The sequence below is a fragment of the Pristis pectinata genome, chromosome 4, assembly GCF_009764475.1.
Source record: "Pristis pectinata isolate sPriPec2 chromosome 4, sPriPec2.1.pri, whole genome shotgun sequence".
Classification (NCBI taxonomy): Eukaryota; Metazoa; Chordata; class Chondrichthyes; order Rhinopristiformes; family Pristidae; genus Pristis; species Pristis pectinata.
In genome coordinates this window covers 72,789,985-72,815,038 of record NC_067408.1, presented here as the reverse complement: position 1 = coordinate 72,815,038, position 25,054 = coordinate 72,789,985, and the positions used below count along the sequence as shown (strand labels likewise).

At 41.7% G+C, this 25,054-nt stretch overlaps 2 long non-coding RNA genes across 4 annotated transcripts; one reads left to right on the top strand and one right to left on the bottom strand.

The window, feature by feature from the left end:
* Positions 1 to 2,006: 2,006 nt before the first annotated feature.
* On the bottom strand, positions 2,007 to 21,425 carry LOC127569983 (uncharacterized). Of its 3 annotated transcripts, none has more exons than XR_007956281.1 (5): positions 21,277 to 21,425; positions 12,950 to 13,106; positions 9,459 to 9,507; positions 3,068 to 3,125; positions 2,007 to 2,929 (listed from the first exon to the last, which is right to left on the bottom strand). It is a non-coding gene; the product is annotated as an uncharacterized LOC127569983 (long non-coding RNA). The 3 variants fall into 3 exon arrangements; XR_007956282.1 differs by having other exon boundaries at positions 12,968 to 13,106; XR_007956283.1 differs by lacking the exon at positions 9,459 to 9,507.
* Positions 20,585 to 22,347, top strand: LOC127569982 (uncharacterized). The gene is made up of 3 exons (XR_007956280.1): positions 20,585 to 20,745; positions 21,296 to 21,436; positions 21,857 to 22,347. It is a non-coding gene; the product is annotated as an uncharacterized LOC127569982 (long non-coding RNA).
* Positions 22,348 to 25,054: the final 2,707 nt, after the last annotated feature.

Below are 25,054 nucleotides of genomic sequence, written 5' to 3'. Positions count from 1 at the left end.
AAAGTTCTCTTGAATGCATTTTAAGAATTCTGCATCTTTTTCTGTCTTTTAGTGTTACTATCACAACCCTTGCAATGTGTCAATGGAGATGAAATGTATTTAAGTGGCAATAAATTGAAGCTTGAACAAACTAAATCCTGTTTCTCATTATCTGCCAGTAAGTTTGTTTGCTATATCTCCTTAGAAACAAGATTTCAAACTTTAAAACAAGATGATTTCAGTTATTTAATGGATTTACAATTACTTGACTTCACTGGCAACCATCCCAGAAGTTATAATGCTTTCTAGCCATGTAAGCACTGCCCTGGATGTGACTCTGATCACCTACATTGTTCTGCTTTTCAACACCTTAAACATTTGCACCCTCCTTGCCTTTTAGCCAAATTCTTCTTGTAAATACAGAGCAACTCAGTTCAGAAACAACCGGTTTAGAAGTTCAACAATTTAGATGGAATCAATAAATAGGAGCGGGAGGAGGCAAGCACAATCCCTCTTCTATGAGGCTCACAGTTGATCTGTAACTTAGTTCCCCTTTTCCACTGATCCACCTATCCCTTGATGCCCATAGTTTTGATCTTACTCTTAAATGAACTCCATGACTCTGAGGTAAAGATTTTCCAAAGGCTCACAACCCTGTGAATGAAGATATTTCTCCTCATCCCACTTCTGAGTGTCCAATCCTTTACCCAGAGACTCTGCCCTCGAGTTCTGGACTGTCTTGCCCTTTGGTATTTGTCAAACCAACTCAGAATAGTATATTTCAATGAGGCCACCTCTCATTCTGCCAAATTCCAGAGATTATAGACTCATTTCACTCAATTGCTCCTCTTGGGATAAAATCCTTATCCCAGGAATCACTTTTATGAACCTTTGTTACACTATCTTTGAAGGTAATTATATCTATCCTTGGATACAAAAATCAAAACTCCAAATAGTTTTGGTCTGATTTTGCCAAAACTCTGTACAACCTCAGCAACACTTATGTATTCTCTTTCCCTAACTGCCTTGTAATGCATCCCAACATAGTTCTGCATTTGCAGTTGCTTTCTGTACCCACTTACTAATCCTCTCAATTTCTATTCTCTCAATATCTTTCCAAATGTCAAGGATCTCTGCTAAGTCTCTCCCCAGCCTTCTCTTTTCAAGGGATTTAGCTGTTTCTTCTTTACATTTTTGGTACCATCTTTGTAAATTATTCCTATCACACTCTCTCCACTCTACCATTCCACTAATATCATGACTTCAGCTGTGCATAGTATTCCAAGTGTGGTTTAACCAGGGACTGAGAAAAGTTACTCCTTTGCCTGTCAAGTTTATCCCTTAGGAACAAACCTTAGAACTTGTTCGAAAATCAACAAAACTGCAAATGCTGGAAATCTGAAATAAAACCAGAAAATGTTGGAAAAATTCTGCAGCATCGGTGGAAAGAGAGGCAGATGACGATTCTGGGTCTGAGACCCTTCGTCAGAACTTTTAGTACTTGTTAGTACCCGTTTCGCTTCTTAAAATATTTTGTTATGAACCTGTATTACTAGTGTGAACTGTGTATTTGAACTCCCAGATCCCTTTGTGTCTCCATCCCAGTTAGCTTCTTCTTCTTTTCTATGTAAAATGTGGTCTCCTTGTTTTTCTTTGCAAAATGTAACCTTGCACTATCCTATTGCAAAATCTTACTCCAGTTCTGTGACTTTTTTCACACATGTAAAACATGTTACCCAGTACCATCCTGCCACACTATTACCGACATAATTCACAGAAGTCCAGACTTGAATGGAGATTTGTAGCAACAAACAATCTTCTGGAGGAACTCAGTGGGTCGAGCAGTATCAATGGGAGGAAAGGAGGTATTAACATTTCGGATTGAAACTCTGCATCAGGACGTCCTGATGCAGGGTTTCTATGCGGGTCCTCATTCAGGGTTTGGACCCGAAACAATGACAATTCCTTTCCCCCCACAGATGCTGCCCGACTTGCTGAGCTCCTCCAGCAGATTGTTAGTTGCTCCAGATTCCAGCATCTGCGGTCTCTCGTGTTTCCATTAAATGCAGTTTTCCTTGATGGGAGTCTCAGGCAGGAATCACACCTGCCTTCTTACCTCTGTTTTCTGCCCATGCCCATTCCCGCTCAGATGTGGAGTGTCTAACAAGTTGTAGCAAGCCACAGCATCAACTAGGCCTCAGGTAGTGGAGGGGTGGGGCTCCACTGCTGGACACCCCACCACTGATAGTGGTGCTGGATTGAAGTTTGGTCACCTGTCAAAGCTGATAAGTGATATTAACCATTTCTGAATGTACAACATTTAAAAACTGTTAAAATTGAAGCAAATAATTAAAACCATTGTAATTATTTAAAAACTCAAATATAATTAAAAAAACACTAAAATGGCTTCCAAATCCTTAAAAATATTGAAGTAACTAATAAAACCAATTCCCCATTCTACAGGCCAAGAATCTCCGTTTAAGTAAATGGGGTCTCCCATCTCACAACTGGTCAAAAGGAAGTTTCCTCAGTGTTATGCTGCAGGTTCCAGCAAGACGTGAACTTCAGGTAAAGTTCAGGAAAGAGGTGTAGCAACGGATGTGGTCGCATCAGTCCGTCAGCAAGTCCTAGAACTGCAGCAGCTTCACATGGCTCTGGGACCTACAGCTGAACACTGGCATCTCCCTGCAGAACCACCAGCTGCAGCCAGGACAATTGGAACTCATCCTTCAGTAACTTCTACTGCAGGGAAGATCATTTTGGTTATCACTTGGCCCTCCTTTTCTTCTACTGCTCCTGCTTCAGTGTTTACTGGCTCAGAATGTATGAAGAGGGATCCCACTGAGAACAGTATTAGATTCATTCATATTCCCATCCTCAGCTTCAATTTCTTTTATCTCACACGTTGCAGGAAGTGTGTCTTGCCGATGGCAAACTTGGCTTCTGGGACCTAGGTGAATGAAAACATTAACGTCAATAAGCAGTCTCTTAACTAATTAATACTTAGTCTGGTAAATCATCTCCAACACATTAATTCTAAGCCATGATCTCACCCAGGCCTTACATAATCGAAGTATAACCTCCTTACTTTTGCATTCAATTCTCCTAGCATTTAAAGAAATCATCCTCAGCAGGGCAGCAAGCACCTGTGGAGAGAGAAACAGTTTAACATTTCAGGTTGAAGACCCCTCTAACTGCTGAGCTTTTCCAACATTTTCTGTTCAAATTTCAGATTTCCGGCATTTTTAATTTTCAACAATAACATTCTGTTAGCTTTCCTAGTGACCTGCTGCAGCTGCACACTGGCCTTTTTCAAATCTTGCATTGGGACTCCAGGTCCCTCTGTTGCTCAGAGCTCTGCAATCTCCCACCATGTGAATAATATGCTTATTTTTGTTTTATTTTTCCTGGAAATTTTCACATTTTCCCACATTATCCTTCATTTGTTCCTCAGTCACTTAACCAATCTACGTGCCTTTGTAAATCCTTATGGTCTCTTCACAACTTACGTTCCTTCCTATCTTTGAGTCATCAGCAGATTTAGCAACCATCCCTCCAGTCCCCTCATCCAAGTCATTCATATAAATTGTAATAAGTTGGGATAAAAGCACAGGTCGCCGTGGTACACCACTTGTTATCTCTTGCCAACTAGTTAGCCAGCCAGTCTTCTACCCATGCCAATATGATGCCTGTTACACCATGAGCTTGTGATTTGATAATAACCAGGTAATATGTTATTAATCATGCTGAATGAATGAATAATATTGCACGGACATTTGGGAGGAAACCATTGAAATGGTGAAAGAGAGCAAAATGGGCTTTGGTTTAATTTTTCATCCAAAAGATGGCACATCCAATGGCAGAGTACTCTCTCAGTACTGCACTAAGAGAGCCCACCTAACTTATTGAGCTCATGTCTCCAAATTGGGGTTCGAATCTAGAATCCTCCAACAGGAGGGAGTGCTTCCAACTTAAGTCAACAATTCCTTGAAATTCACCGAAGTTGTTTTTTTTTCACTTGGTCATTTTTCAGCACCCAGGTATTGCTGGCAAGGCCAACATTTTATCACCCATCCCTAATTGTTCTTGAACAGTGGGCTTGTTAACCATTTCAGAGTCAACCACATTGTGGTGAGTCAGGAATCACACAGGAGTCAGGAGACTGGGCAAGATGGCAGAATCCCTGCTCTGATGCAGATGGGTTATTACAATGACCCAGTCCCCTTGAGGTGACTGTCGCTGAGGCATGTGGTTTCACTTCCCCTTTCTCCCTCTGCACTTTCATTTACAGGTAATTAACTAATTATAAATAATCCTACAATTTGTGATGGTTCACAACAGGAAGGATATTTCTTCCTTTTCATAAGTTCTGTTTTATTTAAAAACACTGTTGTTGATCCTTGTATTATTTATCTACTAAATTCAGCGCTATTAACTCCTTGCCACCATTAACTCTCCACTGTTAATTTTACTCATTTCTTTGGCAATTGTTTTACATTAGCACTTATGTTGAGTGCAAAAGTTATAGATAAATAATATAAAATAATGAAAGAACATAGGTCTCAAAGCAGATATTAAACCGCAGTATGGAAAGGTCCATCATTGTCATGAGTGGAGGATAGTCAGAGGCAGATATTAAACCGCAGTACGGAAAGGTCCATCATTGTTGTGAGTGGAGGATAGTCAGAGGCAGATATTAAACCGCAGTACGGAAAGGTCCATCATTGTCGTGAGTGGAGGATAGTCAGAGGCAGATATTAAACTGCAGTACGGAAAGGTCCATCATTGTCATGAGTGGAGGATAGTCAGAGGTGAAATGTGCTGGGATAGTGTACCAGTAAAACAGTGGTCGCCACAGACAATATAAATGGGTCGTATTAAATTTTAAATTTATTGTTGGTAAAGTTGAATCATTAACATGTTAATTAGTATTGGTATTGGTTTATTATTGTCACTTGTACCGAGGTACAGTGAAAAGCTTGTCTTACAAACTGATTGTACAGGTCAATTCATTACACAGTGCAGTTACATTGAGTTAGTACAGCAAACCCTGAGACTGACATTTTGGTGTCAGTCTCAGGATTTGCTGTATCTTGGTAGCCAGTGGTGATGGTACAGGTAAGAACAATAACAATACAGAGTAAAGTGTCACAGCTACAGAGAAAGTGCAGTGCAATAAGGTGCAAGGTCACAACAAGGTAGATCGTGAGGTCATAGTCCATCTCATTGTATAAGGGAACCGTTCAATAGTCTTAGCAAATACTTTCACCTGAAGATAGTGTGGGATGAGCATGCCCATTGGTCTGAAATCCACATACCTGCAAGCCCAATAAAGCCAATCCACAAAGCCCAAGCAAGTCGATTACATTTACACTGGCTTGTGGAACCATTGATTTGGAAAAGGAAACAGCACTGCTTGCATCGCATGCATAAATCTTAAAACCAGCTCCAAAGTCAATTTAAGATTATGCATAAATGAACAGTCAATTTATACTGAAGAGGAATTCTGATGAAAGTCTGATGACTTCCATTGTCCTGTGCTAAATCTCTCAGAGTAATTGCTAGTTGTCAGCCTAACTTTTACCTAATTGACCTTCTCACTGCCTCCTACTCCATAGCTCTGCAAAGCCCTTTCAAACCAATGGGCACTCTGTTCTATCAGGAGATGCATGAAGACAAACATGGTAACAATGGGGGACAGGTAACTTCAAAGTGAGATTCTTCCAGTCACAGCTTGTCTTGTTGTTTTTGTTTCTTTCTAGTTTGTTGTATAAATGTACATCGTTGAATTTTAAAAAATAGTATATTCTATGACTTAAGCAAACATGGTGTACACATTAGTTGGTACATAACTGGAACCATTTAATTAGCATTACAAATGCCTTTACACCTTCAGTACATTCAGAATTACTCAAAACAAAGCACTAGAATCATGCTTTTTAATTTAGTGTTGCAGAGATTGGAGGCTAATGCAATGTAGCCTGGAGACAATAAAAATGGAAGAGTGACGAGAGTGAGGAGAGGATTCTGCCATCTGCTTCAACAAGATGATCAAGAACAATCGATTATAATTATCTGAAATATCTTATACCTTAAAATAATTGACTGCTGGTCTTTTTTTAAACTTATTTCTGGAAGTGGGAAGGTCCAGTGTTGCATTTAATGCTTGTCCCAGTTGCCCTGGGAAGGTGGTGAGGGGAAGTCTTGAAATACTGTCCTTAAAGATATCTTTTGAAAACCACAGTCCACATATTAATAGAAGAAATCAACTTACGTTGTCAGCATCCTAAGGAGATGGTCGCTGCATTTACATAAACCAATCAAGGTTCTACAATGCTTTTCATAATGCCACGGTATGTAATTTAGCAGAAAGTCCATAAAAAATGAACTGCAGTCTATGGTAATGCTCCTACAATGGGAGTGAATAATGAATTCAAGCACCTTAAATGAGCAGTGATGAAAAATTCATAATATATGCATGGGTCAGGTTGATGGAAAACTTAGTGGTGATAGTGGAGGTGATGGTATCCCAATGGTTTGCTGCTGTTGGTTATGTCCCAGCTAGAAGTCAAGGGATGTTATTGCTGTGAGTGTGTCAAGTTGTTTAAATGGATTCTGTATGGAGTACATGGTGCAGCCACAGTGCTGAGAGGGCGGTGTGTGTGGACAGTGAGTTCAGTGCCAGCAGTGTTAATAACTGTGCAGGTATTGTTTATCCTGAGCACAGGTGAGCTCCTCGACTATCACAGAGTGATCGAACTTGGCAGAAATGTTTGTGCTGTTTCACCCCCAGGGGGCAGTGGAGATCAAAAAATAAATACTTGCCACATCCACATTGATCCCAAGTGACAAGTGAAATTTATCCCGGAACTGCTATATTTGGGAAATTATATGTACTTAGTCACTCAGCAGTTGCCTGTATAGGAAGTTGCCTTGTAAAAAAACCATGACAAGCATTAGACATCTTAAACTGCTTTTCACTGAAACACAGCTCAAGTGAATAAGGCAGTAAAGCAGGTGTACGGCATGCTTGCCTCCATCGGCATGGAATATAAAAGTCGGAAAGTCACGTTGTAGCTGTATAAAACTTTGATGAACTTTTGATCTCCCAATCTACTTCATTGTGACCTTTGCACTTTATTTGTCCACCAGCACTGCACTTTCACTGTAACTGCAACACTGCATTCTGCATTCTGTTTTCTTTTTACTGCCTCCATGTAATTATGTGTGGCCTGATCTGTCTGGATGGGACACAAAGCTAAAGCTTTTAACAGTATCTCAGTGTGTGTGACAATAATAAACTAGTAAACAATCCAATCTTCTTTCAGTCCCCATCCCACTCTGCTACATCCAATCTTCCCTCCCCCTACCCAATTCTCTTTCTTCCCCCTCCCAAATTTAATCCTCCCTTTCCCCACCCACTCCCAAACCTCCCTTCCCCAAATCATGTCCAATCTTCCCTCTCCCCCACCCATGCCGTGTCCTCTCTGTCCCCTTCCTTGCTACATCCATCTGCATCTTCAGTACATTAAGACCAAACAGTTCTTGTCTGTATTGAACAGAATATTCAGGTATCTGGACAAGTCTTGAGTTGTCTTCCAGGAGGCTCCCAGCCCTGCTTGCCACATTATCCTGTACTGGTGCAAACGTCCTCTGCAGCTCGGCTTTTCTGAATCTCCCGAGGAAGATTGAAGTTGCCAAACTGAGAAGCCCTGAGACGGAGGTAACATGTGGTTAAATGATTGGGCTAGTGGCCAGAGGTGTGAACCATTAATCCAGGGATTTAAATTCAAATCCCACCATGACAGTTGTGGAATTTGAATTAAATGGATCTGGAAATAAAAAGCCAGTGTCAGTAATGATAAACGTGAAGCTGCTGGGTTGTAAAAATGGCTTGCTAAGAAGGAAATCTATGGATTTAAGCAGTCTGGCCCATATGTAGCTGTAGACCCAGTAAGGTGGCTGAACCTTACTCCTCCTCAGTTCAGGACAGTCAGGGGCAGACAGCATTGCCAGTAATACCACATCCTGTCAACCCATGGATGTGAAGGAGACACAGCAGAGTCAGGTATTGGTATTGGTTTATTATTGTCACTTGTACTGAGGTATAGTGAAAAACTTGTCTTGCATACCGTTCATACAGGTCAATTCATTACACAGTGCATTGAGGTACCTCAGGGTAAAAACAATAACAGAATACAGAGTAAAGTGTCACAGCTGCAGGGAGGTGCATTACAGGTAGACAATAAGGTGTAAGGTCATAACAAGGTAGATTGTGAGGTCAAGAGTCCATCTCATCGTATAAGGGAACCATTCAATAGTCTTATCATAGTGGGATAGAAGCTGTCCTTGAGCCTGGTGGTATGTGCCCTCAGGTTCCTGCATCTTCTGCCTGATGGGAGAGGGGAAAAGGGAGAATGACCCGGGTGGGTGGGGTCTTTGATTATGCTGGCTGCTTTACCAAGGCAGTGAGAGGTATAGACAGAGTCCATGGAGGGGAGGCTGGTGTCCGTGATGTGCTGGGCTGTGTCCATGAGGAAGAGGGCAGTTAGCCTGACTCATCTGAGTCATGTTGAATGATACCTAATCTATTTATTGCATTCTAACTCACACAGTTATCAGCTTGTTCCATTGACTTTAATCTCGTGACCTACCTCATTAAAAGCATTTGCCCATGGCTTCTAATGCCACCACTTTAGTTTCTCTATTCTACATTACTCAACAATTCACAGTCACTCATGAGCTGGCAGCAACCAACCCCCCCGCCCCCACCCCCGTGACAAAATGAAATATAACATAGAAATCACCACAACATTCAGCTATTTAAGCTTATTCAGTCAATCAGTTAGATCACAGCCAATCTAACTAGTCAACTGCAATGTGCTGACTTCCTTCCACATCCTTTGGTACCCTTGTAAAACCTATCATTGTTACCTTTAAGATATCCAGAGTTCTGCCACGCTTTATGTGAAGGTCCTTCCTGGCATTACCCCTGTTCAGCCCAGCTCTGATGCCTTTTGTTGTGGACTCCTCTATCAGAGGAATTAGTTACTCCCCATCTGCTTCAACAAATCCCATTGAAGCACCTCAACTCAAAGGAGACCATTTTAGCCCATCTTGTCAATGCCAGCCAAAAAAAGTATTCAGGATAATCTCACTTCCCAGCTCTTACTCTGTAGTTTTACAGGTTAGAGCACATCACAAGCTCACCTGTCTATTTTTCAGGTGAGGGAAGTATCTCTGTCTCCACCACCCTTACAGGTAGTGAGTTCCAGACCCAATCAACACCTGGGTGAAAGTAAATTCCTCAACTCTAGTCTTCCGAACAATTACCTTAAATCAATGTCCCCTGGTTATTGATCTCCCTGCTACATTAAATGTGTGTTCCCTCGTCACCCTGGCTAGTCTACCCATTATATTATACACTTGGTTTCAATTTCCCCTTAGCCTGATATGCTCCAAACACAACCCTGACTTACCAAGCCAATCTTTCTTCATAGCCAAATTTCTCCATCCCTGACAAAGTCCCTGTAAAATAACAAAATCTGAAAATGTGGGAAATACTCAGCAGGTCTGGTAGCACCTGTGGAGGGAGAAACAGAGTTAATGTTTCAGGTCAATCATCCTTTGTCAAAACTGGGAAAGAGAGAAAAAAAGCTTGTTTTAGTTTCAGAGAAGGTGTGTGTGTGTGTGTGTGTGTGTGTGTGTGTGTATGCCTGTATGCGCGCATGCATGCATGCATCTGTGTGTGTGTGTGTATGCCTGTATGCGCGCATGCATGCATGCGTCTGTGTGTGTGTGTGTGTATGCCTGTATGCGCGCATGCATGCGTCTGTGTGTGTGTGTGTGTGTGTATGCCTGTATGCGCGCATGCATGCATGCGTCTGTGTGTCTGTGTGTGTGAGTGTGTGTGTGTATGCCTGTATGCGCGCATGCATGCATGCGTCTGTGTGTGCATGTGTGTCTAAGTATGCGTGTGTGTGTGCAATTATGAGGCTGGGGGGAAGATGGAAAGGACAAAGACAATATCTGTGATAGGGTGAGGCCAGGGATGGCTAATTCTGATATAGACAGAGAAAGTAGGTTACCGCAAGTTGTAGAATTTGATATTGAGTCCAGAAGGCTACCACATGCCCAGACAGAAGATGAAGTGCTGCTAATTAAACCTGCCTTGAGACTCATTAAAACAGTGCAGGAGGCAGACAGATTGGGAATGGAATGGAAAATTAAAGTGGCAGAAAATGAACACATAAATAAATTCTGTTTGGACTCTCAGGCCATCACATCCTCCCTCTAATGCGCAGACACGATAATTTTGCAAATTCATGTAATGCAATTTTCATGTGAATGAGTCAGCACAATGTGTTGAGGTCTCAGGGTAATATTTCATGTTTTTCCTACATGTTCAGGCTTAATAGATGTCAGTAAAGTTTACCTGCCCGGCAGAAAGGTGGATGGCTGTGTTTGTTGGGGGTCATGGACATTACTGCAGGAATTCCTCAGGTCCTGGGCTCATCTAGATTCCATTGCCTTAACAATGCCCTTCCCTGCATGCTAGGTTTTAAAGCAATCTAACATGCAGAGGAAATTGTTTGCTGACACACAGGAATAGAATCTCAGACTGTTCATTACAAATTTGCAAAGCTGCAATCACAAAAATTGCTTTAAATAAGTCATTAATATACAGTGTTTCCAGACAAAGGTTGTACATTTGTCTAAACTGCACTGACACATGGGCAGAATAAATCTCTTTCAGTGTTACAACACTAAGTCTAAAAAGGAACTAGAGATCCTTATGATCTGAAACAGGGTGGGTGTCCTGCCCATTGATTAACACAAAGAACATGTCCTAACTCACACAGAAGTATCTTAGCACCTTATCTGCCTTTGTAAAGAGAAATCTAAAACGGCGTTTATCATTCCACTGGACCACATATTCTGAGCCGCACACATAGCAACATACTGACCTTATTGTTTCTTTATCAGTCCTTCCAAATGAGATGTTATCCAGCAGTGAATGCATTACTCAGTGACTAAAAATCTCGCATTTCAATTCAAAGCCTTCCAGTAATCAGACACAAGATTACAAGGTAGCCCTCTCATCAATAAACCCCTGTGGACTCAAGTAGTTTGAATCAATCAGTGGCTGCCTGTGCTGAAGTCACAGGTTATGGTCTTGCTATACACATACAATTCAGTCAGGGGGTAGGTATGGCCTTTTGGCGGATTTTTTTAACTATAATAACTTATTAGGTTGCCACATATCGATGCTACATATTGCTTACATCGATTTGTCCATCATCACAATATAATCTCATGAAGTGATAAGCCACAGTTAATAGATGCTAAACAATGCCTTAGACAGGAGTGACTGCTGAGCTCCATGACAAGATTATTGCCTTGCAATATCATTGAACTTTGACCTAACATCTTTCCTGCACACATCCTTACTTGTTATGTTTTGGGGGTTGATTTTAAAAGAACAGAATTATTTGTTATTTTTCCCATCTTCTTCCTCCGTGGGTGCTGATTTCTGGGAGGTTACAGAACGACCTCAGCGGGTCATTCTCCCTCACATTCCGGTCCTCATCAGCTGTATGGTGAGCACTGGCGAACCATTCAGCATTGGCGACATTGCCCGAGGCTCGTGTATGTGTACATCCCATGTGGTAAAGAGCTGGAACCACTTCAGGTGCACAATAGGATATTGGATTCCCATCTGAGCTGAGAGATTCAGGACCAAGGCTGAGACAGTAGCTTGGTATAGCCCCCAAATAACACCCAGAAACCATCTCCACGCATGCTTCAATTATTAGAATGGTTTCTGTTGAGTTGAGAACAATTTTATCAATGCCAAGGTAAAAGATAACCCATCATCTTGTCTAATGACACGGAGTTAGATGAGCTGCTCCTGCTCCTATTTCTTATGTTATCGGAGAATTCAATTCTCTGGCAATGGCTGGCCCAGAAAGTCAACTCTGTAATGAGAAGGTGGAGTGAGACATGCTTATATAAAATAGACCTGGGAATCTGCAGCATCACAGCCCAGTTGCATCACAACCTGGTATGGACGCTCCAATGCACATGATCGCAAGAGGCTGCAGAGGGGTGTAGACTCAGCCAGCTCCATCACAGGCACAACCATCCCCGCCATCAAGACATCTTCAAGAGGCAGTGCTTCAAGGTAGTGGCAACAACCACCAATCTAGGACATGCCCTCTTCTCATTACTACCATCAGGGAGGAGGTACAGGAGCCTGAAGACCCACACAATGATTCAGAAACAGCTTCTTCCTCTCTGTCATCAGAGTTCTGAACGGTCCATGAACCCATGAACACTACCTCGTTATTCCTTTTTTTGCACTATTTAATTATTTTTGTAACTTATAGTAATTTCATGTCTTTGCACCGTACTGCTGCTACAAAACAATGAATTTCATGTCATCTAAGTCAGTGATAATAAATATGATTCTGATTCTGACGTGGGAAGCCCTACTGTTAAAGATTTGGCCACTTCTCCCAAGCCACTGTCAAGCATCAATGACTGACTGACATTGTTGCATTTGCTTTCATCTGCCAAGATGCTGGACAGCCTTCTGGAGTGAGACACATATTATGTAAAAAAAATACAAAGCTGTGGCTTAAAACAGAGTAAAGTGATGTCCCTTTAGAAGCAGTTCTTCTGTTTAAATAATCGGGGAGAGTCCAGACTCACTTCTGTCAGTGCACTTTTAGCCAATCTTGACAGGGTCCAATTTAATTATCAAGAGTGGGTTCATCAGCCAGGATTCCTAATATCCAATCACTCCCTCTGGAAAATTGCATGCACACAAAGCTTGGCTGTGATGTTTTCCATCTTTGTATCAGAGAAACAGACTGCCAATACTCATGTTAAAGAGGCAGGTATTAGGGTGCTGTGGACTGTCCCGGAGGATGTCTACACTTCAGAAGAGGTGAAAATAAAATTCTACCTGAAAGGTGGGACATACATAGATCAGGCTGGCTGCTCCTAGATGAGGGTCCAGGTGGTGTTGAGCAGTACATTTGGGGTTCTTCAACAATGAGTATTGCAGGCAATAGAACATAAAAACTGAATGTGCTGGAAATGCTCAGTAGGTCAGTCAGCATCTGGGGAGAAAGAAACAGAGTTAACGATTCAGGTCTGAGACCTTTTGTCAGAACTGATATCGTAATAGAATGTAATACCATAATTATAACAGTTATTGCAACTTGAATATTTCATAACGTACGTACATTACATTTATTTTACATAGCTAATATTTCACTTTCATTTTGGCATTATATTATAAAAGCAGAATTCTGCAGATGCTTCAAATCTGAAATGAAACAGAAAACCCTGGGAACTCTCAGCAGGTCAGGCAGCATCTGTGGAGGGAAAAGCAGAATTAAAGTTTTGGGAGTATATTGAATTTCACTGGATTGATTCCTGGGAGGGGGAAGACTTTCCTCTGAAGAGCGATTAAGCAGACCGGACTTATACTCAAGAATTTACAAGAATAAGAAGTGATCTCATTAAAACATACAAATTGTGGGGCTTGACGGGGTAGATACAGGGGTGATGTTTCCCGTGGCTGCAGTGTGAAAAACCAGAGGTCACAATCTCATAATAAGGGGTCATTCAGGGCAGAGCTGAGAAGAAATTTCTTCATCCAAGGGATAATGATTCTATGGAAATCTCTAGCCAGGAGGGCTATGGAGGCTCAGTCACTGAGTATATTCAAGAGGCGGGTACAATTTAATGCTTAAAATACATCTGGACAGGTACATGGAAAGGAAGGGTTAGTGGAATATGGGCCAAATTGAGGTAGATGAGACTAGCTCAGGTAGGCACCTTGGTCAGCATGGATAAATTGGGTCAAAGGGGCTGTTTCAGTGTTGTATAATTTTATGACTTTGTGGTGCTATAGAGGTCGATAGATTTTTTGGATAATGAAGGAATTTGAGGTTAATGCAGGACAGTGGTGGGGAAGTGAAGAATCACTCCTGATCTTATTGAATGGTGGATGAGTCCAAATGGCCTACTCCTACTTCTATTGCTTATTTACATTGTTCTGTTAGACTTCCCTTGCAGAAAGATTTGCCAACGTGTCCAGTCTTTTTCCAAGAACTTCAAGTACTGTTGACAGTATCCTGATAAGGGGCCCTTTGGACTCATTTCTGCTTCTCTCTGGTAGGAGAAGCACTTCCTCTTAATGGCTAGGGTGAAACATAACTGACAAAGAGAAAGCTGCATGTCACCGATGGATAATCTAACTGAGGATCAACGTAAATATAAGTTAGTTTCTGATTTTATTGACAGACCATTTATATTTCTACTGAACCATTGCCAGAACTATTATTTATTCCTAGCCTTCAGGAAAGAAGTATTTGTATGCTCATACACCACCTGATCTCCAAAAGCTTTTTTCTTGTGTGACATTGGGTTGCTCTGGTGTTATTATTAGGAAAATAAACTTGCATGTACCCTTTCTAAGGAGGTACAAATGATAGAGCAATCAAGTCAATAAACAGTGGAATATTTTAATATCACATTATAGTTCACAAGGATGAAAAAATTGTTCAGATCAGCAACAAATGAGGAAGTAACATTGAATTCAATCCATTGTTAACATAATAGTAGATATTCGGGTTGTCATGTTCTATTTATGTAGCAGAATTTGTTTTGTAACATTAGGACCTTAGAAGCAACAATATTCCATTCAGACAGTATCCTTAACTTTGCAAAAGGTGCTTCACAGGAGCTTTATCAAACAAAAGTGAGATATTAAACAGTCTAATTATCATAATTCAGCATGTTGTTGTAAGTAATTCAACTCTTCTTAAAAGCTGCATGCAAACTAATAATTTTAACATCATATGACTTGCTCTGCTGGTGCCTTGAGGTGTTCAGCTTGTAAGTGATGGGAAATGTGATGTAAACTTGCTGTGTGGGATGTTTATATCCTAAATATTACTATTACAGTGATGAAAGGAGGAACATTGCATATATGAAACACATTATTATGTCAAATGTTTCAAAATGCTAAACAAAATAAATGGCATTCATAACTCAATGCAGACAAACTCAGAATCAACCGAGGCCTATAACATCCCATAAACAGAAGTAACCTGTCTGAGCAGTTCGTGCCTCTGTCTGAGTGGCCTTGATTAAGGATGGACTGTCACCTGGATGCTCGTTGGTTCTTTAACAATAATGTGAACCAATGAACCAGGCAAATGAGGCCTTAGTTTAACAACTTCCTCGAAAAGCAACAACCTAAAAATTGCAGTACTTCTTAGCATTGCTCCAGAGCGTTAGCCTAGATTGTTACTGCAAACCCAGTGCAGTAGTTAGTGATACCCAGAGGCAAACATAACATCACCTGAGCCCACTGATACACACAGTACTCTATTGAGTAAGTTATCAACAGAAGATTTTTCCTCAGCAGTTATCTGATTTTGTTGGAGAAAATTAACTTTACATGTAAAGTTTCTGTTGGAGGAGCCAGAGCCCAAGATCCGCATGTATTTAGGTTGTAAATACCCTGTTTATTGGGGAACTGAGCCTATGATAAGGAGGGAGTTCAGTCCCTGCTGACTCAGCTGATCTCTGCCAGGATAGTCACTTGAACATTGCAGTTGATTTTGTTCATGTTCTCCCTGTCTTAAGAGATAGAATCCTGTGTGTTTAATCCTGCCCATGAGCTGGAGTATATAACATAGGCTGACATTTCAATCCATAATTGAAGCAGTGCTGCATTAACGATCTTTCTGATGTAATTGTAAACTGATGCATAACCTGCTTTCTCAGGCAGATGTAGAAGATCCACTGAATTAATCAAAGAAGAGCAGGGAGAAGCAGCTTTGATCAACATCGCTTCTCTCATCATCCCTTCTGCTCAGCAATACAGCTCCATCATTGACACTTGCATTAACAATCTAGCTAACACTCTGGTGCACTGCTGTAGGAATGCTGTAATCTTTCAGTTGCTGCTTTATGTGGGAGTCATTAAATCTCATGTTTCAGGTTGATTGGCTACAATCTTTGTTAAAGATCCCATAGAGTAGGCTGAGGATCCTGGCCAAAATTCCACCCTCAATTAAACCCCAAGTGTACTGCTCAACACCACCTGGACCCTCATCTAGGAGCAGCCAGCCTGATCTCTGTACGTCCCACCTTTTAGGTAGAGTTTTCCTTTCAGCTTTAAAATCTTTAGCTCTTCTGAAGTGTAGACATCCTCCTCGATGGTCCACAGCACCCAAACACCTCCCTCTTTAACATGAGTATTGGCAAACCTTTTCTGCCATGAAAACGGAGAACAATAAATGTGGGAGTCATTAAATCTCATGTTTCTGGTTGTCTGGCTACAATCTTGGTTAAAGATTGCCACAGACTAATAAAACAAATGGATTAACTCTCAAACAATCTATTTCTGTTGATGGCGTTTTGCTGGTTGAGCTTGATATCTGAGTTTGTCTGCTTTAAGCAGTCATTGAACTGGAGGAGGCGGTCAGCAGACTGTAGTGCATGCCCACACTTTCACAATGAGCCATTGATTCTTCCTTACAATTCATGGGTATTAAAGGATCCAGTCCCAGAGGGAATCCTATTTCATTTAATCCATTAGCTGTGGAGTAGATCACACCTGAATGGAAGAGGTTTTTGAGGTGATCATAAAATGTTTGAGATGAGAATCACTTCTACCCCAGTTTTTGTGGTGGTGTGTTACATCCCCTTGGGGCACTGCTCTCATGTGCACATTGTTGCTGCAGTAGGCACACCATCCCCCTGAATATGTGTCTCAACCAGTTCCTTATGTAATAGTTTGCTGCAAAATCATATGAAGCTGCTTCCTTTGGTTTTGTTGGACGTAAGGGAGGTATTGGCAGCAACCTAACAGGAACGTATCCCATACTCAATTAATATTCTCCCAGGCCCCTGCAATACTAAGGGCAGAAAGGATGCAAACCTCTGGAAAGATGTGATCAGCAGGGACGGAAAGTTAGCTCCAGTTGAGTCCTCCTCCTGACAAAATGCATGGAACTTGACATTTTATAACCAAAGACCAGTTTCACCAGAAAGATACAAACAAGACCTCATGGTAACACCTGATCCAGACACTGCCAGAAAATGTCATCTTCTGAGCTAGGTCCTGTATGGATGTCCACAACACCTGCAAATGATGGGTGCTCCAAATGTGCGATCACCCCCAATCTGCTCTATCACACAAATTCCAGTTTCAATGACTCAAGGTCCCTGTGAAGAAGGTTCTCCTCATCCAGCACCTCACAGAGAACATGCTGACTCCCAACCAGCAGGATCAGTCAGGAGTCCACAGTGACTGCACTACTATGGAGTCCACCATGGGCAACATCTAGGCAGAGAATGAATGTCAAAAAAAACTGCAGATGCTGGAAATCTGGGAAGAAACTGTTTGCTTTTCCACCAAAAACAACAGGACTCGAGATCTAGAAGATAATTGACTGCAAAGACTAGGTGTTCCTCTTGTAATTTCTCCTCCTCTTCTACTGAAGGTGGTCATGTGTACAGGACGTGAAGTGGAGGACATGTATTTTCTGGAGACACAAGAAATTCTGCAGATGCTGGAATCTGGAGTGATACACAAAAAGTGCTGGAGGAACCCAGCAGGTCAGGCCGCATCTATGGAGGGAAATAAACAGTCGACGTTTCGGGCCGAGACCCTTCATCAGGACTGGAAAGGAAGAGGACAGAAGCCAGAATAAGAAGGTGGGGGGAGGGGGGAAGGAGTACACGCAGGCAGAGGATAGGTGAGTTCAAGTGATAGGCGAGTCCAGGAGAGAGGGGGAAGGTAGTGGATGGGGGAGGGGGAGAAGATGTAATAAGCTGAGAGGTGACAGGTAGAAGAGGCTGAAGGCTGAAGAAGAAGGAATCCGGTATTTGTCAAGGTGGGGGAAGGGAGCCATAGGAATAAGGTAAGACAAAGGACTAGGGGGAAAGAAAGAGAAGGGGTGGGGTTACCAGAAGTTAGACATCAAGGCGGGGGATATTTTTTGGATGTTTGTTGGTAGCAACCTGTGCCAAAGTTGCAGCTATCCTATGCAACTCCTGCTTAAGCATCAAAGGTACCGACAGGAGTCACTGGTTATGTCAGGGAATTGAATTCTAGGACTTTGCAGCCTCTCTGGTCTAGTTACTCTCTGGATGAATTTACTGCATCATCATGGGATCCTGAGCCCATAGTTTTAATTAAGTGGCAACTGAACACCAAAGTATTCTCACATCCACAGTGAACTCTTGCTTTGGTTTGTTGCAGAAAAAAAAAATTATGGAGTATGGCCAAGTGAACACAGAAAGAGATAAAAAGCAGAAAAGAGGAAAAGGTGAAGCAAGAGGCAATGCAGCAGGGGAACAGAATATAAGAGAATATGAATAAGAAGAGGAAACGCTCGATTTTCAGGTCAATGCAAGCTGGTCACATATTGTGTGTTGCTTCTTGTTTCCTTTGTAGAGCTCACTTGTGTGTCCGAAGTGCACAGTGTGACTGTAGGGAAGCAATGGCACTTTGCTCCCAGCTATGAGACACAAGGTACTCAGTGCCATTCCAGGACCTCCTCCACGTTGAGTGGTCCTGAGCCAGTAATTCCAGTGTGTCAGTGAGAATCTTGCTGTCCATGGAGCAATGGTTGATGACTGAAAGCTGCTGCTAAACATTTCTATCCACAAGATATGAATAATGATCAAACAAATGTCCCTTAAAAAACTCATTCCCTTCTGGCAGAACCTCTCACTTATATATTACATAGTGAAAACCATACATTAAAGCTGATGCCCATACTCCACAATTCAAGCCTTTGCCATCTAAGTTACTTCCAGAATTGTTTCTGTTTACATTTGACAGAGGTTGGGCTGGTTTTGAGTTGTACAGCATTTGTATAAAGTAACCCAGGCACCAAAGGACTTGCTATACACTGATGTAGGTGCCTGTTCTTTGCATTGCCACAAGCAAAAGTCCACAACCAATAATGTACTTGAGGCATATAATTCATCCCAGTGCAAACAACCAGAATGTGCACAAACTGGTTATGAGGCTCATGAAGAGTCTCTTTGATGCTAATTAGGAGATTTCCTCAAATACAATTCAAGACCTGCTCAAAATGCATCCGTTTGGAGTCAAGGTTCCAAGGGAAGTCACAATTAAAGACTTTTTGAACTTTCCTTGGTACTCATTACCATCAAAGGTTAGGATATGATTCATTGAAATTCTCCAAAACCAGAAAAAGGCTGCAAAGACTATCCTTCCACCTTAACCAATCCTGATGTGACTTGATGAGCTTCAGCAGCCTTTTCCTTTCCCAGTCATACCTGAAATACTGGCTTCTAGCTCATCTTCCCCAACATTCTTAGCATTAGTCATGTGCTGCACAGTAGGAGTGTCTTTAAAATAAACCAATACACCCAACCTTGTGGTGTGGGGTGAAGGCATTGCATTCATTTGCAAGCACCTGAACCACATTAGTAGGCTCTTGATCTCGACTTCATCTTGAAGTAAAGTCATCTCTTGCTTTTCCCTGTCTGGGCCAGAATGGCTTATTGGGTTTTCACTGAATTTACAAAAATTGGACTCATTTTTATTCTCTTTTGCATGACTTAGAAGCTGGCCATTTGGCCCAGCAAGTCCATGGTGTGCCTCATAGCATTCCCACTAGTTCCATACCTCCATTTTGTTCCCTGTAACCTATCTCTCTCATATGTCCATGAACTCCCACTGATTCACCTGCACCAGGAGCAACGTACAATGACCAATTAACCTACCATGGGGGAGGAACCTGGAGCACCCCCATGGGGAAACCCACGTAATTTCAGGGAGCACATTGCAAACTCTACATGGACAATACCAGCGGTTGGGAGCACACAAGGTCATCGGAACTGTGAAATGAAATGCTGTGTTTTATTCTCTAACTCTTGTATCAAAATCACACAAAGCACGTGCGAATATGTATTCGGACTCAAGAAAATTGAATGGCAGCCACAGTATTGTCTTCTGTGGCTATCGCTGCACACTGTTCTTCCCAAAGAAACAGCACCCAGTGAACATTAGGCTTTGTTTAACAGTTAGGCCCCCACAGGAAATGAAAACAGGGCCTGCATTTATATAGAACCATTCACATTCCCTTTCAAGACACTCGAAGGCACTCCTCACCTACTGAAGCTATTTTGTGTAGGCTCCGTTGAGGATAGCAACCTATTTGCACATTGATGCACAATATTATTTGAGAAGATTTTCTTCAGGATAACTTGTTTATTGTTTCTGTTCCTCTATTAAAAAAGACTGTTTTGTTCCTCGGTTTTATTTAGGTTGATGACATTGCGACAATACCTCCTTAAAAATGCAATAACCAACGTTAGAGCTGTAGGGACAACATTATTGATTTAAGCCACAATCAAAACGAAACCAGATACTGCAGCATCAGTAAAGCGAAGAGCGGTAAGGGGCTGTGTCCAACTGATTTCGCTTGATGTCGCTATTGGTAAAAGTTGTCGGTATTCGGAGGTGAACGAATCTGTGAACAAATGCAGACAGCGAGACCCCTCCCACCACCCCGCCAGGCGCCCTGTTGAATGGCTAATGAAGCCAACAAGTCCTCGTTGGACAAAGGGCGGTGTTGAGGCAGAAGCTGATTTGCATAAACCCCAATATAACAGCGTGGCCCCAAGGCAACAGACGTCAGTCTAGAGTGAGTTGCGATTGAGTTAACGGTTTTCTAAAAGGAGTATCGTCGAGTGGTAAGAGGTTATCAGTAATTTGTCTTTTTTTTGTTTATTGATGTAATTTATAGAATGTTGCTCCAATTCGCAGTTTGTGTCTGCAGTTTTTTTTAAGGCGTGTTCTTTGTGTAAAGTACTGGGACAAATGATGTTTTAGCACTTTGCAACGTGTCGGTTCTTTTGCATTCTTTGGAGATAGTATTGGATTCTTTAGCATAACTTTTTGTACTAACGTCAATAGATAGGTTTATTGTTGCGAGCACCGTATAACGGTGGAGGGGGGGGTTAAAGACATGGGGTGGACATTAAAGAGGAAATGAGTAATGTTAAGGAGGGAAGAGTTGGGTCAAGGGATTCTTGTATTGGGGGGTGTAGGCTTGGTTGTGCGGCGGTGGTTTTGTAGGGTGGGTGGGAAGCTGCCCCTGCTCCTGAGCAGTGACCGCCTTGCTCCCACCGCTGCTGTGGGTCTCCTAGCCGAGCCTAGAAGCGGCCGGATGCGTGGGCTGCAGCGCCCTGGAGCCGCTCGATATACACCGTGCGCTCACTTACCACTTCTGTTCTGGTGCAGCTCGCCGGCCTCTAGAGATGGCAGATGAGGAACCCAAGCACGCAATCGGTAGCGATCTGCAGCAGGAGATCACCGGCTTCAAAAAGGAGAAACTCCAACCAATTGAGATAAAGGAAAAGCAGCACTTGCCCGATGCAGCCGGTGAGTGGAACTAATGCAGAGCCTTTTCGCGTTGTTTTATTTTTCAGGGGGTGATGGGAACTAATTGAAATCATTAACCGTAAATGTACATTTTTTCTTGTCATATACCTGCAGTTTCACACGCCTATAAGTAATGTGGTTTATTAGAACAACACATCCTGAGTTCTGCTCGGCGGGCATTTGAGGGAGGAGTGGATAAGATGGACCTTGCCAGATGCAATGATGTAATGGCACAGCCCTATCTAAGCTCTCCAATCTCCTTGTCACATTACATAATGTGGTTACACGCCCTAAATTTTTTTTTTCTTCTTTCACACCCCCCCTGGATTTTACTGGGTGGGGCACCCAGGTGGTCGTGTGGGGATATAGATATATATATTTAATTAACTTGTACCCTAACCTGTCTCTGCTCTCTTTCAGCAATTGAAGCAGAAAAGAAAGCAGTGAAAGAAGCATCAGGACAATGAGACTGGTTTTCTAATTTGTGCTGTACATTCCACAAGCATTGCCTTCTAGCTTATATCTTTGTAAAAGGGAAAAAAAGCCTCTTTGGATGCAGTGTGATCGGATTGAGTGAACTGGCTGGCTCCTTCCCCATCCCACTTCCCTTTTCACTTTTTTTTTCCCCCCACCCTTTTTTTTCCTTCCCGGTCTTGTTTTTCAAAAAAAATAATGAATTGAACTACTGACCATCTGACTGGCTTGATTTCTGATGGCACTAAAGAGTTTGTATGTCAAGAGGAGCCTGGAAAAAGACTGCAGGAATCTTAATAACCAAATGCCTGTGAATGGAGCAAAGTTGCTAAGGATCTATGTTCTGTTAAATCGAACATAGAGTGCCATTTTGTTAGGTCCCTTGGATTGCAGAGTAACTGTTCTTTTTGATATGCAAATAAACATTCAAAATTGAATTGAGTTGTGGTTTTTTTAAATAAGCTTTAAGGTTACTTGGGAGAGGTGATGATTGAGTTTCCGCTGTTTTAATTTTGCTGCAACAAAAGTAACTTGATGCTTTGTAAGTAGATGTCCTCTGGAGTTAAAACTGAAAATTCAAATGATTACAGAACTCTTGATCTTGAAATCAGAAAGAAAGGGTTATAAACTAGCCTTCCACTTCCCCTTCCCTCCACAAATTGCCTCTGCAGGAGTGGTTACTCATTAATAGAAGAAATGGCTACCATCTGCTCCTTTGGTCAGTGTTGTAACATAGAAACCTTTAACTTCACAGGGGAAAGTGGTAGTAAATAGCTTGATACAGAAACTTTTCTGGGGTGGGGTTAGCACTTAAAAAAACCTTAAACTTCAACTCTCAAACCCATTGCAGCTAATGGGTCTAATATTGTTAATGATTGAGCATTTTATTCTGATGTTGCCAGTTACTTGCATGTAGAAATTAAATTCACAGTTGCTGCATGAAGTATTTAATGAATTTCCAACAACTTCCTGATTATAATTCCAAACTCTTAATGACAGGATAATTTTACATTTTTTTGATTATTAATTCTGCTATCTGAACCCTTCAGAGGTTTCTGTTGATGGTGGTATTCAGTTTGGCTAGAAGTAGTGTGGTGGCTTGGCCTAATTTCAACAGACCTACAAATGTGTGTCAGTGCTGTAGGTACTCAATGGCAAAAGATGCTGCACCGGTGGATGGGTTCCTTAGTAACCAATATTAATGTCAGTCTGGTGGCGGTCACTTTAACCCTCCAGCCTGGACCTCAAATTTCCTGTGAGAATTTGAAACTAATCATACTAGTTTTCAATTCTGCTTAGGAGATTCAGTGACAGGTGTTATGACAAGGAGCGAACACAGAAGTCTTTCTCGGAAAGGGTGCATTGTCTACATGAACTTCACATTGAAAGATTGAGAGGGACGTGATTCTCTCGGTGAGGATTGATTGCAGTATCCTGCTCCAACTGTAGCAATGAAGTTACTATGGCCCTCAATATCAGTGTCCATTTAAAGAGGCTGCAACAGGGCATGTGTTTGTAATAAGTGGCTTTGCAATGAGCAGGTAACTGATATCTTTAGAATTCTTGACCCTAGAGCACTATAGGTGCTGTGTCATGAAGAATAAGGAAGAGATTAATTTTTGGATTATGTGGTCGTCAAGGGTTAGGTGTGAAAGTGGAGCTGAGGCCAATGGTCAGATAAATTATGGCCTTGTGTAGCATAGCAAGTTCAAGTGGCAACGTGAATCTTGTTCGATCATGTTCTGACTGATGCTAGAGTAAGGAACTTTCAGTTCCGATCAGGAAACAACAAAACCAGGCCTTGAATTTCTCATTGCTGATTTCCTGAAGTTTTCAAGGGGAAACCATGTGCTGGTTCCTGCAAATGACTTCACTACCTTCTCAAATCACAAGGGCTCTCATTTCATTGAAAGGTGATGAGTGTATGATTACCAGCAGGACTTGATTCTGATCCATTTCTGCTTTCCTAGCAATTGCACAATGCTTCCATCTTGTGCCAATCCTCCATTTCTCATTTTGCCCTTAAACATAAGTGTGTGTCCTGATGGCTTGGAAACAAGGATGATATCCACTGGGAAATCAATGCTCACTGAGTAAATTGCACTGAACACAACAAAGTATGCAATGGATATTCTACCTTTTGCTGAATTAGGATAAACCTACACTTCATTAATAGTTTTGGTTCCACACACTTTCTTGCATTGTTGAAGCTAAATGTGAACTGATTATTCATCATCAATCCCATTGTCAAACAATGTGGTCGCAGAATAAGGCTCTGAAGTCCTCAAGATTGCAAGCTTCTCTGAAGATTTGTGTCTGGCAGAAACCCCATCTTCTGGCTTCACACAATCAGTGTTTTTTTGTTACTGGATTCAGCATTAAAGGGACTGTGACGGTATTTTTTCTTTGGCCAAGTATCTTCCTGTTACCTTCTCTGAGGAATAGTTACGATCAAGTAATTGTTCTTAATTTGTAAGCTTAGAATAAGTAGTTTGGTGAAGAGGACCCTGAACTTTTAATGATAGGCAATACTAGATAATGAACCCAGATATATTTGTTAATAACCCAGTCTACAGGCACTGCAATCAACCATAACAAGGTTCCTTACCGTCATCACTAGACTTAATGTTGGGTTATCAGCTCATAGGATGCATTGAGTAGGTTAGGGAGTGTGTGTAATTTGATCAGTTTAATAGTGTAGCTAGACATTTTGGAGCACAGTTGCCACTACCAGAGGGAAAAATACTCAAAAATGTTGATTCTGCTGGTAGGCTGTCAAAGACACAGTCCAAACTTCCCAACACTAAAACTAATATATAGCAGCTTCTGTAAAATGACACAATGTAAAGGATTGCAGGAGAGGATGTTACTCACAAGGTGCTTGCAAATTTCAGTTATTTTGGTTCAGTGATGTCCTTTTGATAAAGTACCACTTCCTCAACAACGCCACTTCCTTAGCAACCAAAAGCAAAAAAAAAAGAAAATTCAACTACCATATCAAAGGAACTTCTACTGGTTTGGCAATCAACTGAGTCACTTGCAGAACTCAGCCAGCTGAAAAGAATTGCTTCTATGCATTGAATACATGGCTTAAAGTCTCCTGCACCAACCACAAAATACTACTTCCTTATTTGGTTGCACCAT